Source organism: Xenopus tropicalis, chromosome 2 (genome assembly GCF_000004195.4).
Source record: "Xenopus tropicalis strain Nigerian chromosome 2, UCB_Xtro_10.0, whole genome shotgun sequence".
Classification (NCBI taxonomy): domain Eukaryota; kingdom Metazoa; phylum Chordata; class Amphibia; order Anura; family Pipidae; genus Xenopus; species Xenopus tropicalis.
The window spans coordinates 97910210-97921704 of record NC_030678.2 but is presented as its reverse complement, the minus strand read 5'-3'; the positions used below and the strand labels follow the sequence as shown (position 1 = coordinate 97921704).

The 11495-nt window shown below is 52.0% G+C and overlaps 32 non-coding genes across 32 annotated transcripts; all 32 read right to left on the bottom strand.

The window, feature by feature from the left end:
• Window positions 1-199: 199 nt before the first annotated feature.
• Window positions 200-336, bottom strand: LOC116409312. The gene has a single exon (XR_004221757.1). It is a non-coding gene; the product is annotated as a U4 spliceosomal RNA (small nuclear RNA).
• Window positions 337-552: 216 nt separating this feature from the next.
• Window positions 553-694, bottom strand: LOC116409300. The gene has a single exon (XR_004221745.1). It is a non-coding gene; the product is annotated as a U4 spliceosomal RNA (small nuclear RNA).
• Window positions 695-905: 211 nt separating this feature from the next.
• LOC116409313 lies at window positions 906-1043 on the bottom strand. Its single transcript, XR_004221758.1, has one exon. It is a non-coding gene; the product is annotated as a U4 spliceosomal RNA (small nuclear RNA).
• A 213-nt stretch (window positions 1044-1256) lies between these two features.
• Window positions 1257-1395, bottom strand: LOC116409308. Its single transcript, XR_004221753.1, has one exon. It is a non-coding gene; the product is annotated as a U4 spliceosomal RNA (small nuclear RNA).
• Window positions 1396-1610: 215 nt separating this feature from the next.
• LOC116409260 lies at window positions 1611-1751 on the bottom strand. Its single transcript, XR_004221705.1, has one exon. It is a non-coding gene; the product is annotated as a U4 spliceosomal RNA (small nuclear RNA).
• A 214-nt stretch (window positions 1752-1965) lies between these two features.
• On the bottom strand, window positions 1966-2105 carry LOC116409287. The gene has a single exon (XR_004221732.1). It is a non-coding gene; the product is annotated as a U4 spliceosomal RNA (small nuclear RNA).
• A 214-nt stretch (window positions 2106-2319) lies between these two features.
• On the bottom strand, window positions 2320-2460 carry LOC116409259. The gene has a single exon (XR_004221704.1). It is a non-coding gene; the product is annotated as a U4 spliceosomal RNA (small nuclear RNA).
• A 211-nt stretch (window positions 2461-2671) lies between these two features.
• LOC116409283 lies at window positions 2672-2811 on the bottom strand. The gene has a single exon (XR_004221728.1). It is a non-coding gene; the product is annotated as a U4 spliceosomal RNA (small nuclear RNA).
• Window positions 2812-3026: 215 nt separating this feature from the next.
• LOC116409258 lies at window positions 3027-3167 on the bottom strand. The gene has a single exon (XR_004221703.1). It is a non-coding gene; the product is annotated as a U4 spliceosomal RNA (small nuclear RNA).
• Window positions 3168-3381: 214 nt separating this feature from the next.
• LOC116409276 lies at window positions 3382-3523 on the bottom strand. Its single transcript, XR_004221721.1, has one exon. It is a non-coding gene; the product is annotated as a U4 spliceosomal RNA (small nuclear RNA).
• Window positions 3524-3739: 216 nt separating this feature from the next.
• LOC116409293 lies at window positions 3740-3879 on the bottom strand. The gene has a single exon (XR_004221738.1). It is a non-coding gene; the product is annotated as a U4 spliceosomal RNA (small nuclear RNA).
• A 216-nt stretch (window positions 3880-4095) lies between these two features.
• Window positions 4096-4234, bottom strand: LOC116409266. The gene has a single exon (XR_004221711.1). It is a non-coding gene; the product is annotated as a U4 spliceosomal RNA (small nuclear RNA).
• A 212-nt stretch (window positions 4235-4446) lies between these two features.
• LOC116409257 lies at window positions 4447-4587 on the bottom strand. Its single transcript, XR_004221702.1, has one exon. It is a non-coding gene; the product is annotated as a U4 spliceosomal RNA (small nuclear RNA).
• A 225-nt stretch (window positions 4588-4812) lies between these two features.
• On the bottom strand, window positions 4813-4952 carry LOC116409301. The gene has a single exon (XR_004221746.1). It is a non-coding gene; the product is annotated as a U4 spliceosomal RNA (small nuclear RNA).
• A 228-nt stretch (window positions 4953-5180) lies between these two features.
• LOC116409303 lies at window positions 5181-5320 on the bottom strand. Its single transcript, XR_004221748.1, has one exon. It is a non-coding gene; the product is annotated as a U4 spliceosomal RNA (small nuclear RNA).
• Window positions 5321-5534: 214 nt separating this feature from the next.
• On the bottom strand, window positions 5535-5674 carry LOC116409318. Its single transcript, XR_004221763.1, has one exon. It is a non-coding gene; the product is annotated as a U4 spliceosomal RNA (small nuclear RNA).
• A 217-nt stretch (window positions 5675-5891) lies between these two features.
• LOC116409286 lies at window positions 5892-6031 on the bottom strand. The gene has a single exon (XR_004221731.1). It is a non-coding gene; the product is annotated as a U4 spliceosomal RNA (small nuclear RNA).
• Window positions 6032-6248: 217 nt separating this feature from the next.
• LOC116409255 lies at window positions 6249-6389 on the bottom strand. The gene has a single exon (XR_004221700.1). It is a non-coding gene; the product is annotated as a U4 spliceosomal RNA (small nuclear RNA).
• Window positions 6390-6605: 216 nt separating this feature from the next.
• On the bottom strand, window positions 6606-6747 carry LOC116409299. Its single transcript, XR_004221744.1, has one exon. It is a non-coding gene; the product is annotated as a U4 spliceosomal RNA (small nuclear RNA).
• Window positions 6748-6962: 215 nt separating this feature from the next.
• Window positions 6963-7103, bottom strand: LOC116409254. Its single transcript, XR_004221699.1, has one exon. It is a non-coding gene; the product is annotated as a U4 spliceosomal RNA (small nuclear RNA).
• A 215-nt stretch (window positions 7104-7318) lies between these two features.
• On the bottom strand, window positions 7319-7459 carry LOC116409253. Its single transcript, XR_004221698.1, has one exon. It is a non-coding gene; the product is annotated as a U4 spliceosomal RNA (small nuclear RNA).
• Window positions 7460-7674: 215 nt separating this feature from the next.
• On the bottom strand, window positions 7675-7815 carry LOC116409252. The gene has a single exon (XR_004221697.1). It is a non-coding gene; the product is annotated as a U4 spliceosomal RNA (small nuclear RNA).
• Window positions 7816-8036: 221 nt separating this feature from the next.
• LOC116409251 lies at window positions 8037-8177 on the bottom strand. Its single transcript, XR_004221696.1, has one exon. It is a non-coding gene; the product is annotated as a U4 spliceosomal RNA (small nuclear RNA).
• Window positions 8178-8393: 216 nt separating this feature from the next.
• LOC116409249 lies at window positions 8394-8534 on the bottom strand. Its single transcript, XR_004221694.1, has one exon. It is a non-coding gene; the product is annotated as a U4 spliceosomal RNA (small nuclear RNA).
• Window positions 8535-8750: 216 nt separating this feature from the next.
• LOC116409248 lies at window positions 8751-8891 on the bottom strand. Its single transcript, XR_004221693.1, has one exon. It is a non-coding gene; the product is annotated as a U4 spliceosomal RNA (small nuclear RNA).
• A 216-nt stretch (window positions 8892-9107) lies between these two features.
• Window positions 9108-9248, bottom strand: LOC116409247. The gene has a single exon (XR_004221692.1). It is a non-coding gene; the product is annotated as a U4 spliceosomal RNA (small nuclear RNA).
• Window positions 9249-9463: 215 nt separating this feature from the next.
• On the bottom strand, window positions 9464-9604 carry LOC116409246. Its single transcript, XR_004221691.1, has one exon. It is a non-coding gene; the product is annotated as a U4 spliceosomal RNA (small nuclear RNA).
• Window positions 9605-9820: 216 nt separating this feature from the next.
• On the bottom strand, window positions 9821-9961 carry LOC116409245. Its single transcript, XR_004221690.1, has one exon. It is a non-coding gene; the product is annotated as a U4 spliceosomal RNA (small nuclear RNA).
• A 215-nt stretch (window positions 9962-10176) lies between these two features.
• LOC116409307 lies at window positions 10177-10318 on the bottom strand. Its single transcript, XR_004221752.1, has one exon. It is a non-coding gene; the product is annotated as a U4 spliceosomal RNA (small nuclear RNA).
• A 216-nt stretch (window positions 10319-10534) lies between these two features.
• LOC116409309 lies at window positions 10535-10678 on the bottom strand. The gene has a single exon (XR_004221754.1). It is a non-coding gene; the product is annotated as a U4 spliceosomal RNA (small nuclear RNA).
• A 218-nt stretch (window positions 10679-10896) lies between these two features.
• On the bottom strand, window positions 10897-11041 carry LOC116409264. Its single transcript, XR_004221709.1, has one exon. It is a non-coding gene; the product is annotated as a U4 spliceosomal RNA (small nuclear RNA).
• A 219-nt stretch (window positions 11042-11260) lies between these two features.
• On the bottom strand, window positions 11261-11401 carry LOC116409279. The gene has a single exon (XR_004221724.1). It is a non-coding gene; the product is annotated as a U4 spliceosomal RNA (small nuclear RNA).
• Window positions 11402-11495: the final 94 nt, after the last annotated feature.

Here is an 11495-nt window from a genome sequence, read left to right as displayed (position 1 = left end):
AGTTACCTTATAATAACAGAGGAAACACACTGAATGGTGACTAAGGAGAAAAAGCATATGGAAGGTTCCATTTATGAAGAAAGTATTACCAAGAAGCCCTTTCAAAGGCCGCCTTCCCGTCGCGCCGTAACCAAAGCACCCTTCTCCAGCGCAACACCAGCGAGCGAGCCAACATCTGCCTTTTAACCAAGCACATCAGTCTCCTGAGAGACTCAAAAATTGCCAGTGCTGACTATATTTCAAGTCATCACGGGCGGGTATTGGGAAAATTTTCAATTAGCAATAATCACGCCTCGTTTGACCTCATTGGCTATGATACTGCCACTGCGCAAAGCTGATTGGGCCCCTGCCTAAGTAAGGGGCCCCTTGTGGACGGGCTTCTTTCAAGTGTGGCTACGGCTGCCCAGCCGATGCAATGGATTGTGGGAATCCATATGCTAACGAAGCCCTTTCAAAGGCCGCCTTCCCGTCGCGCCGTAACCAAAGCACCCTTCTCCAGCGCAAACACCAGCGCAAGCGAGCCAACATCTGCCTTTTAACCAAGCACATCAGTCTCCTGAGAGACTGTCAAAAATTGCCAGTGCTGACTATATTTCAAGTCATCACGGCGGGGTATTGGGAAAAGTTTTCAAATTAGCAATAATCACGCCTCGGTTTGACCTCATTGGCTATGATACTGCCACTGCGCAAAGCTGATTGGGCCCCTGCCTAAGTTAAGGGCCCCTTGTGACGGCTTCTTTCAAGTGTGGCTACGGCTGCCCAGCCGATGCAATGGATTGTGGAATCCATATGCTAACGAAGCCCTTTCAAAGGGCCGCCTTCCCGTCGCGCCGTAACCAAAGCACCCTTCTCCAGCGCAAACCAGGCAAGCGAGCCAACATCTGCCTTTTAACCAAGCACATCAGTCTCCTGAGAGACTGTCAAAATTGCCAGTGCTGACTATATTTCAAGTCATCACGGCGGGTATGGGGAAAAGTTTCAATTAGCAATAATCACGCCTCGGTTTGACCTCATTGGCTATGATACTGCCACTGCGCAAAGCTGATTGGCCCCTGCTAAGTTAAGGGCCCCTTGTGGGACGGGCTTCTTTCAAGTGTGGCTACGGCTGCCCAGCCGATGCAATGGATTGTGGAATCCATATGCTAACGAAGCCCTTTCAAAGGCCGCCTTCCCGTCGCGCCGTAACCAAAGCACCCTTCTCCAGCGCCAACACCAGGCAAGCGAGCCAACATCTGCCTTTTAACCAAGCACATCAGTCTCCTGAAGAGACTGTCAAAAATTGCCAGTGCTGACTATATTTCAAGTCATCACGGCGGGTATTGGAAAAGTTTCAATTAGCAATAATCACGCCTCGGTTTGACCTCATTGGCTATGATACTGCCACTGCGCAAAGCTGATTGGCCCCTGCCTAAGTTAAGGGCCCCTTGTGGGACGGGCTTCTTTCAAGTGTGGCTACGGCTGCCCAGCCGATGCAATGGATTGTGGGAATCCATATGCTAACGAAGCCCTTTCAAAGGGCCCCTTCGTCGCTCGCCGTAACCAAAGCACCCTTCTCCAGCGCAACACCAGGCAAGCGAGCCCAACATCTGCCTTTTAACCAAGCACATCAGTCTCCTGAGAGACTGTCAAAAATTGCCAGTGCTGACTATATTTCAAGTCATCACGGCGGGGTATTGGGAAAAGTTTTCAATTAGCAATAATCACGCCTCGGTTTGACCTCATTGGCTATGATACTGCCACTGCGCAAAGCTGATTGGCCCCTGCCTAAGTTAAGGGCCCCTTGTGGGACGGGCTTCTTTCAAGTGTGGCTACGGCTGCCCAGCCGATGCAATGGATTGTGGAATCCATATGCTAACGAAGCCCTTTCAAAGGGCCGCCTTCCCGTCGCGCCGTAACCAAAGCACCCTTCTCCAGCGCAACACCAGGCAAGCGAGCCAACATCTGCCTTTTAACCAAGCACATCAGTCTCCTGAGAGACTGTCAAAAATTGCCAGTGCTGACTATATTTCAAGTCATCACGGCGGGGTATTGGGAAAGTTTTCAATTAGCAATAATCACGCCTCGGTTTGACCTCATTGGCTATGATACTGCCACTGCGCAAAGCTGATTGGGCCCCTGCCTAAGTTAAGGGGCCCCTTGGGACGGGCTTCTTTCAAGTGTGGCTACGGCTGCCCAGCCGATGCAATGGATTGTGGGAATCCATATGCTAACGAAGCCTTTCAAAGGGCCGCCTTCCCGTCGCGCCGTAACCAAAGCACCCTTCTCCAGCGCAACACCAGGCAAGCGAGCCAACATCTGCCTTTTAACCAAGCACATCAGTCTCCTGAGAGACTGTCAAAAATTGCCAGTGCTGACTATATTTCAAGTCATCACGGCGGGGTATTGGGAAAAGTTTTCAATTAGCAATAATCACGCCTCGGTTTGACCTCATTGGCTATGATACTGCCACTGCGCAAAGCTGATTGGCCCCTGCCTAAGTTAAGGGCCCCTTGTGGGACGGCTTCTTTCAAGTGTGGCTACGGCTGCCCAGCCGATGCAATGGATTGTGGAATCCATATGCTAACGAAGCCCTTTCAAAGGCCGCCTTCCCGTCGCGCCGTAACCAAAGCACCCTTCTCAGCGCAACACCAGGCAAGCGAGCCAACATCTGCCTTTTAACCAAGCACATCAGTCTCCTGAGAGACTGTCAAAAATTGCCAGTGCTGACTATATTTCAAGTCATCACGGCGGGGTATTGGAAAAGTTTTCAATTAGCAATAATCACGCCTCGGTTTGACCTCATTGGCTATGATACTGCCACTGCGCAAAGCTGATTGGCCCCTGCCTAAGTTAAGGGGCCCCTTGTGGGACGGGCTTCTTTCAAGTGTGGCTACGGCTGCCCAGCCGATGCAATGGATTGTGGGAATCCATATGCTAACGAAGCCCTTTCAAAGGGCCGCCTTCCCGTCGCGCCGTAACCAAAGCACCCTCTCCAGCGCAACACCAGGCAAGCGAGCCAACATCTGCCTTTTAACCAAGCACATCAGTCTCCTGAGAGACTGTCAAAAATTGCCAGTGCTGACTATATTTCAAGTCATCACGGCGGGGTATTGGGAAAAGTTTTCAATTAGCAATAATCACGCCTCGGTTTGACCTCATTGGCTATGATACTGCCACTGCGCAAAGCTGATTGGGCCCCTGCCTAAGTTAAGGGCCCCTTTGGGACGGGCTTCTTTCAAGTGTGGCTACGGCTGCCCAGCCGATGCAATGGATTGTGGGAATCCATATGCTAACGAAGCCCTTTCAAAGGCCGCCTTCCGTCGCGCCGTAACCAAAGCACCCTTCTCCAGCGCAACACCAGGCGAAGCGAGCCAACATCTGCCTTTTAACCAAGCACATCAGTCTCCTGAGAGACTGTCAAAAATTGCCAGTGCTGACTATATTTCAAGTCATCACGGCGGGGGTATTGGGAAAAGTTTTCAATTAGCAATAATCACGCCTCGGTTTGACCTCATTGGCTATGATACTGCCACTGCGCAAAGCTGATTGGGCCCCTGCCTAAGTTAAGGGCCCCTTGTGGGACGGGCTTCTTTCAAGTGTGGCTACGGCTGCCCAGCCGATGCAATGGATTGTGGGAATCCATATGCTAACGAAGCCCTTTCAAAGGGCCGCCTTCCCGTCGCGCCGTAACCAAAGCACCCTTCTCCAGCGCAACACCAGCGCAGCGAGCCAACATCTGCCTTTTAAACAAGCACATCAGTCTCCTGAGAGACTGTCAAAAATTGCCAGTGCTGACTATATTTCAAGTCATCACGGCGGGGTATTGGGAAAAGTTTTCAATTAGCAATAATCACGCCTCGTTTGACCTCATTGGCTATGATACTGCCACTGCGCAAAGCTGATTGGGCCCCTGCCTAAGTTAAGGGGCCCCTTGTGGGACGGGCTTCTTTCAAGTGTGGCTACGGCTGCCCAGCCGATGCAATGGATTTGGGAATCCATATGCTAACGAAGCCCTTTCAAAAGGCCGCCTTCCCGTCGCGCCGTAACCAAAGCACCCTTCTCCAGCGCAACACCAGGCAAGCGAGCCAACATCTGCCTTTTAACCAAGCACATCAGTCTCCTGAGAGACTGTCAAAAATTGCCAGTGCTGACTATATTTCAAGTCATCACGGCGGGTATTGGAAAAGTTTTCAATTAGCAATAATCACGCCTCGGTTTGACCTCATTGGCTATGATACTGCCACTGCGCAAAGCTGATTGCCCCTGCCTAAGTTAAGGGCCCCTTGTGGACGGGCTTCTTTCAAGTGTGCTACGGCTGCCCAGCCGATGCAATGGATTGTGGGAATCCATATGCTAACGAAGCCCTTTCAAAGGGCCGCCTTCCCGTCGCGCCGTAACCAAAGCACCCTTCTCCAGCGCAACACCAGGCGAGCGAGCCAACATCTGCCTTTTAACCAAGCACATCAGTCTCCTGAGAGACTGTCAAAAATTGCCAGTGCTGACTATATTTCAAGTCATCACGGCGGGGTATTGGGAAAAGTTTTCAATTAGCAATAATCACGCCTCGGTTTGACCTCATTGGCTATGATACTGCCACTGCGCAAAGCTGATTGGGCCCCCCTAATAAAGGGCCCCTTTGGGACGGGCTTCTTTCAAGTGTGGCTACGGCTGCCCAGCCGATGCAATGGATTGTGGGAATCCATATGCTAACGAAGCCCTTTCAAAGGGCCGCCTTCCCGTCGCGCCGTAACCAAAGCACCCTTCTCCAGCGCAACACCAGCGCAAGCGAGCCAACATCTGCCTTTTAACCAAGCACATCAGTCTCCTGAGAGACTCTCAAGAATTGTCAAAAATTGCCAGTGCTGACTATATTTCAAGTCATCACGGCGCGGGTATTGGGAAAAGTTTTCAATTAGCAATAATCACGCCTCGGTTTGACCTCATTGGCTATGATACTGCCACTGCGCAAAGCTGATTGCCCCATTGGCCCCTGCCTAAGTTAAGGGGCCCCTGTGCTTGTGGGACGGGCTTCTTTCAAGTGTGGCTACGGCTGCCCAGCCGATGCAATGGATTGTGGAATCCATATGCTAACGAAGCCCTTTCAAAGGGCCGCCTTCCCGTCGCGCCGTAACCAAAGCACCCTTCTCCAGCGCAACACCAGGCGAGCGAGCCAACATCTGCCTTTTAACCAAGCACATCAGTCTCCTGAGAGACTGTCAAAAATTGCCAGTGCTGACTATATTTCAAGTCATCACGCGGGGATATTGGAAAAGTTTTCAATTAGCAATAATCACGCCTCGGTTTGACCTCATTGGCTATGATACTGCCACTGCGCAAAGCTGATTGGGCCCCTGCCTAAGTTAAGGGCCCCTTGTGGGACGGGCTTCTTTCAAGTGTGGCTACGGCTGCCCAGCCGATGCAATGGATTGTGGGAATCCATATGCTAACGAACCTTTCAAAGGGCCGCCTTCCCGTCGCGCCGTAACCAAAGCACCCTTCTCCAGCGCAACACCAGGCGAGCGAGCCAACATCTGCCTTTTAACCAAGCACATCAGTCTCCTGAGAGACTGTCAAAAATTGCCAGTGCTGACTATATTTCAAGTCATCACGGCGGGGTATTGGGAAAAGTTTTCAATTAGCAATAATCACGCCCTCGTTTGACCTCATTGGCTATGATACTGCCACGCGCAAAGCTGATTGGGCCCCTGCCTAAGTTAAGGGGCCCCTTGTGGGACGGGCTTCTTTCAAGTGTGGCTACGGCTGCCCAGCCGATGCAATGGATTGTGGGAATCCATATGCTAACGAAGCCCTTTCAAAGGGCCGCCTTCCCGTCGCGCCGTAACCAAAGCACCCTTCTCCAGCGCAACACCAGGCAAGCGAGCCAACATCTGCCTTTTAACCAAGCACATCAGTCTCCTGAGAGACTGTCAAAAATTGCCAGTGCTGACTATATTTCAAGTCATCACGGCGGGGTATTGGGAAAGTTTTCAATTAGCAATAATCACGCCTCGGTTTGACCTCATTGGCTATGATACTGCCACTGCGCAAAGCTGATTGGGCCCCTGCCTAAGTTAAGGGGCCCCTTGTGGGACGGGCTTCTTTCAAGTGTGGCTACGGCTGCCCAGCCGATGCAATGGATTGTGGGAATCCATATGCTAACGAAGCCCTTTCAAAGGCCGCCTTCCCGTCGCGCCGTAACCAAAGCACCCTTCTCCAGCGCAACACCAGGCAGAGCGAGCCAACATCTGCCTTTTAACCAAGCACATCAGTCTCCTGAGAGACTGTCAAAAATTGCCAGTGCTGACTATATTTCAAGTCATCACGGCGGGGTATTGGGAAAAGTTTTCAATTAGCAATAATCACGCCTCGGTTTGACCTCATTGGCTATGATACTGCCACTGCGCAAAGCTGATTGGGCCCCTGCCTAAGTTAAGGGGCCCCTTGTGGGACGGGCTTCTTTCAAGTGTGGCTACGGCTGCCCAGCCGATGCAATGGATTGTGGGAATCCATATGCTAACGAAGCCCTTTCAAAGGGCCGCCTTCCGTCGCGCCGTAACCAAAGCACCCTTCTCCAGCGCAACACCAGGCGAGCGAGCCAACATCTGCCTTTTAACCAAGCACATCAGTCTCCTGAGAGACTGTCAAAAATTGCCAGTGCTGACTATATTTCAAGTCATCACGGCGGGGTATTGGGAAAAGTTTTCAAATTAGCAATAATCACGCCTCGGTTTGACCTCATTGGCTATGATACTGCCACTGCGCAAAGCTGATTGGCCCCTGCCTAAGTTAAGGGGCCCCTTGTGGGACGGGCTTCTTCAAGTGTGGCTACGGCTGCCCAGCCGATGCAATGGATTGTGGGAATCCATATGCTAACGAAGCCCTTTCAAAGGGCCGCCTTCCCGTCGCGCCGTAACCAAAGCACCCTTCTCCAGCGCAACACCAGGCGAGCGAGCCAACATCTGCCTTTTAACCAAGCACATCAGTCTCCTGAGAGACTGTCAAAAATTGCCAGTGCTGACTATATTTCAAGTCATCACGGCGGGGTATTGGGAAAAGTTTTCAATTAGCAATAATCACGCCTCGGTTTGACCTCATTGGCTATGATACTGCCACTGCGCAAAGCTGATTGGGCCCCTGCCTAAGTTAAGGGCCCCTTGTGGGACGGGCTTTCAAGTGTGGCTACGGCTGCCCAGCCGATGCAATGGATTGTGGGAATCCATATGCTAACGAAGCCCTTTCAAAGGGCCGCCTTCCCGTCGCGCCGTAACCAAAGCACCCTTCTCCAGCGCAACACCAGGCGCAAGCGAGCCAACATCTGCCTTTTAACCAAGCACATCAGTCTCCTGAGAGACTGTCAAAAATTGCCAGTGCTGACTATATTTCAAGTCATCACGGCGGGGTATTGGGAAAAGTTTTCAATTAGCAATAATCACGCCTCGGTTTGACCTCATTGGCTATGATACTGCCACTGCGCAAAGCTGATTGGGCCCCTGCCTAAGTTAAGGCCCCTTGTGGGACGGGCTTCTTTCAAGTGTGGCTACGGCTGCCCAGCCGATGCAATGGATTGTGGGAATCCATATGCTAACGAAGCCCTTTCAAAGGGCCGCCTTCCCGTCGCGCCGTAACCAAAGCACCCTTCTCCAGCGCAACACCAGGCGAGCGAGCCAACATCTGCCTTTTAACCAAGCACATCAGTCTCCTGAGAGACTGTCAAAAATTGCCAGTGCTGACTATATTTCAAGTCATCACGGCGGGGTATTGGGAAAAGTTTTCAATTAGCAATAATCACGCCTCGGTTTGACCTCATTGGCTATGATACTGCCACTGCGCAAAGCTGATTGGGCCCCTGCCTAAGATAAGGGGCCCCTTGTGGGACGGGCTTCTTTTCAAGGTGTGGCTACGGCTGGCCCAGCCGATGCAATGGATTGTGGGAATCCATATGCTAACGAAGCCCTTTCAAAAGGCCGCCTTCGCCGTCGCGCCGTAACCAAAGCACCCTTCTCCAGCGCAACACCAGGCAAGCGAGCCAACATCTGCCTTTTAACCAAGCACATCAGTCTCCTGAGAGACTGTCAAAAATTGCCAGTGCTGACTATATTTCAAGTCATCACGGCGGGGTATTGGGAAAAGTTTTCAATTAGCAATAATCACGCCTCGGTTTGACCTCATTGGCTATGATACTGCCACTGCGCAAAGCTGATTGGGCCCCTGCCTAAGTTAAGGGGCCCCTTGTGGGACGGGCTTCTTTCAAGTGTGGCTACGGCTGCCCAGCCGATGCAATGGATTGTGGGAATCCATATGCTAACGAAGCCCTTTCAAAGGGCCGCCTTCCCGTCGCGCCGTAACCAAAGCACCCTTCTCCAGCGCAACACCAGGCAGCGAGCCAACATCTGCCTTTTAACCAAGCACATCAGTCTCCTGAGAGACTGTCAAAAATTGCCAGTGCTGACTATATTTCAAGTCATCACGGCGGGGTATTGGGAAAAGTTTTCAATTAGCAATAATCACGCCTCGGTTTGACCTCATTGGCTATGATACTGCCACTGCGCAAAGCTGATTGGGCCCTGCCTAAGTTAAGGGGCCCCTTGTGGGACGGGCTTCTTTCAAGTGTGGCTACGGCTGCCCAGCCGATGCAATGGATTGTGGGAATCCATATGCTAACGAAGCCCTTTCAAAGGGCCGCCTTCCCGTCGCGCCGTAACCAAAGCACCCTTCTCCAGCGCAACACCAGGCGAGCGAGCCAACATCTGCCTTTTAACCAAGCACATCAGTCTCCTGAGAGACTGTCAAAAATTGCCAGTGCTGACTATATTTCAAGTCATCACGGCGGGGTATTGGGAAAAGTTTTCAATTAGCAATAATCACGCCTCGGTTTGACCTCATTGGCTATGATACTGCCACTGCGCAAAGCTGATTGGGCCCCTGCCTAAGTAAGGGGCCCCTTGTGGGACGGGCTTCTTTCAAGTGTGGCTACGGCTGCCCAGCCGATGCAATGGATTGTGGGAATCCATATGCTAACGAAGCCCTTTCAAAGGGCCGCCTTCCCGTCGCGCCGTAACCAAAGCACCCTTCTCCAGCGCAACACCAGGCGAGCGAGCCAACATCTGCCTTTTAACCAAGCACATCAGTCTCCTGAGAGACTGTCAAAAATTGCCAGTGCTGACTATATTTCAAGTCATCACGGCGGGGTATTGGGAAAAGTTTTCAATTAGCAATAATCACGCCTCGGTTTGACCTCATTGGCTATGATACTGCCACTGCGCAAAGCTGATTGGGCCCCTGCCTAAGTTAAGGGCCCTTGTGGGACGGGCTTCTTTCAAGTGTGGCTACGGCTGCCCAGCCGATGCAATGGATTGTGGGAATCCATATGCTAACGAAGCCCTTTCAAAGGGCCGCCTTCCCGTCGCGCCGTAACCAAAGCACCCTTCTCCAGCGCAACACCAGGCAAGCGAGCCAACATCTGCCTTTTAACCAAGCACATCAGTCTCCTGAGAGACTGTCAAAAATTGCCAGTGCTGACTATATTTCAAGTCATCACGGCGGGGTATTGGGAAAAGTTTTCAATTAGCAATAATCACGCCTCGGTTTGACCTCATTGGCTATGATACTGCCACTGCGCAAAGCTGATTGGGCCCCTGCCTAAGTTAAGGGCCCCTTGTGGGACGGGCTTCTTTCAAGTGTGGCTACGGCTGCCCAGCCGATGCAATGGATTGTGGGAATCCATATGCTAACGAAGCCCTTTCAAAGGGCCGCCTTCCCGTCGCGCCGTAACCAAAGCACCCTTCTCCAGCGCAACACCAGGCAAGCGAGCCAACATCTGCCTTTTAACCAAGCACATCAGTCTCCTGAGAGACTGTCAAAAATTGCCAGTGCTGACTATATTTCAAGTCATCACGGCGGGGTATTGGGAAAAGTTTTCAATTAGCAATAATCACGCCTCGGTTTGACCTCATTGGCTATGATACTGCCACTGCGCAAAGCTGATTGGGCCCCTGCCTAAGTTAAGGGCCCCTTGTGGGACGGGCTTCTTTCAAGTGTGGCTACGGCTGCCCAGCCGATGCAATGGATTGTGGGAATCCATATGCTAACGAAGCCCTTTCAAAGGCCGCCTTCCCGTCGCGCCGTAACCAAAGCACCCTTCTCCAGCGCAACACCAGGCGAGCGAGCCAACATCTGCCTTTTAACCAAGCACATCAGTCTCCTGAGAGACTGTCAAAAATTGCCAGTGCTGACTATATTTCAAGTCATCACGCGGCGGGGTATGGGAAAAGTTTTCAATTAGCAATAATCACGCCTCGGTTTGACCTCATTGGCTATGATACTGCCACTGCGCAAAGCTGATTGGGCCCCTGCCTAAGTTAAGGGCCCCTTGTGGGACGGGCTTCTTTCAAGTGTGGCTACGGCTGCCCAGCCGATGCAATGGATTGTGGGAATCCATATGCTAACGAAGCCCTTTCAAAGGGCCGCCTTCCCGTCGCGCCGTAACCAAAGCACCCTTCTCCAGCGCAACACCAGGCGAGCGAGCCAACATCTGCCTTTTAACCAAGCACATCAGTCTCCTGAGAGACTGTCAAAAATTGCCAGTGCTGACTATATTTCAAAGTCATCACGGCGGGGTATTGGGAAAAGTTTTTCAATTAGCAATAATCACGCCCTCGGTTTGACCTCATTGGCTATGATACTGCCACTGCGCAAAGCTGATTGGGCCCCTGCCTAAGTTAAGGGGCCCCTTGTGGGACGGGCTTCTTTCAAGTGTGGCTACGGCTGCCCAGCCGATGCAATGGATTGTGGGAATCCATATGCTAACGAAGCCCTTTCAAAGGGGCCGCCTTCCCGTCGCGCCGTAACCAAAGCACCCTTCTCCAGCGCAACACCAGGCGAGCGAGCCAACATCTGCCTTTTAACCAAGCACATCAGTCTCCTGAGAGACTGTCAAAAATTGCCAGTGCTGACTATATTTCAAGTCATCACGGCGGGGGTATTGGGGAAAAAGTTTTCAATTAGCAATAATCACGCCTCGGTTTTGACCTCATTGGCTATGATACTGCCACTGCGCAAAGCTGATTGGGCCCCTGCCTAAGTTAAGGGGCCCCTTGTGGGACGGGCTTCTTTCAAGTGTGGGCTACGGCTGCCCAGCCGATGCAATGGATTGTGGGAATCCATATGCTAACGAAGCCCTTTCAAAGGGCCGCCTTCCCGTCGCGCCGTAACCAAAGCACCCTTCTCCAGCGCAACACCAGGCGAGCGAGCCAACATCTGCCTTTTTAACCAAGCACATCAGTCTCCTGAGAAACTGTCAAAAATTGCCAGTGCTGACTATATTTCAAGTCATCACGGCGGGGTATTGGGAAAAGTTTTCAATTAGCAATAATCACGCCTCGGTTTGACCTCATTGGCTATGATACTGCCACTGCGCAAAGCTGATTGGGCCCCTGCCTAAGTTAAGGGGCCCCTTGTGGGACGGGCTTCTTTCAAGTGTGGCTACGGCTGCCCAGCCGATGCAATGGATTGTGGGA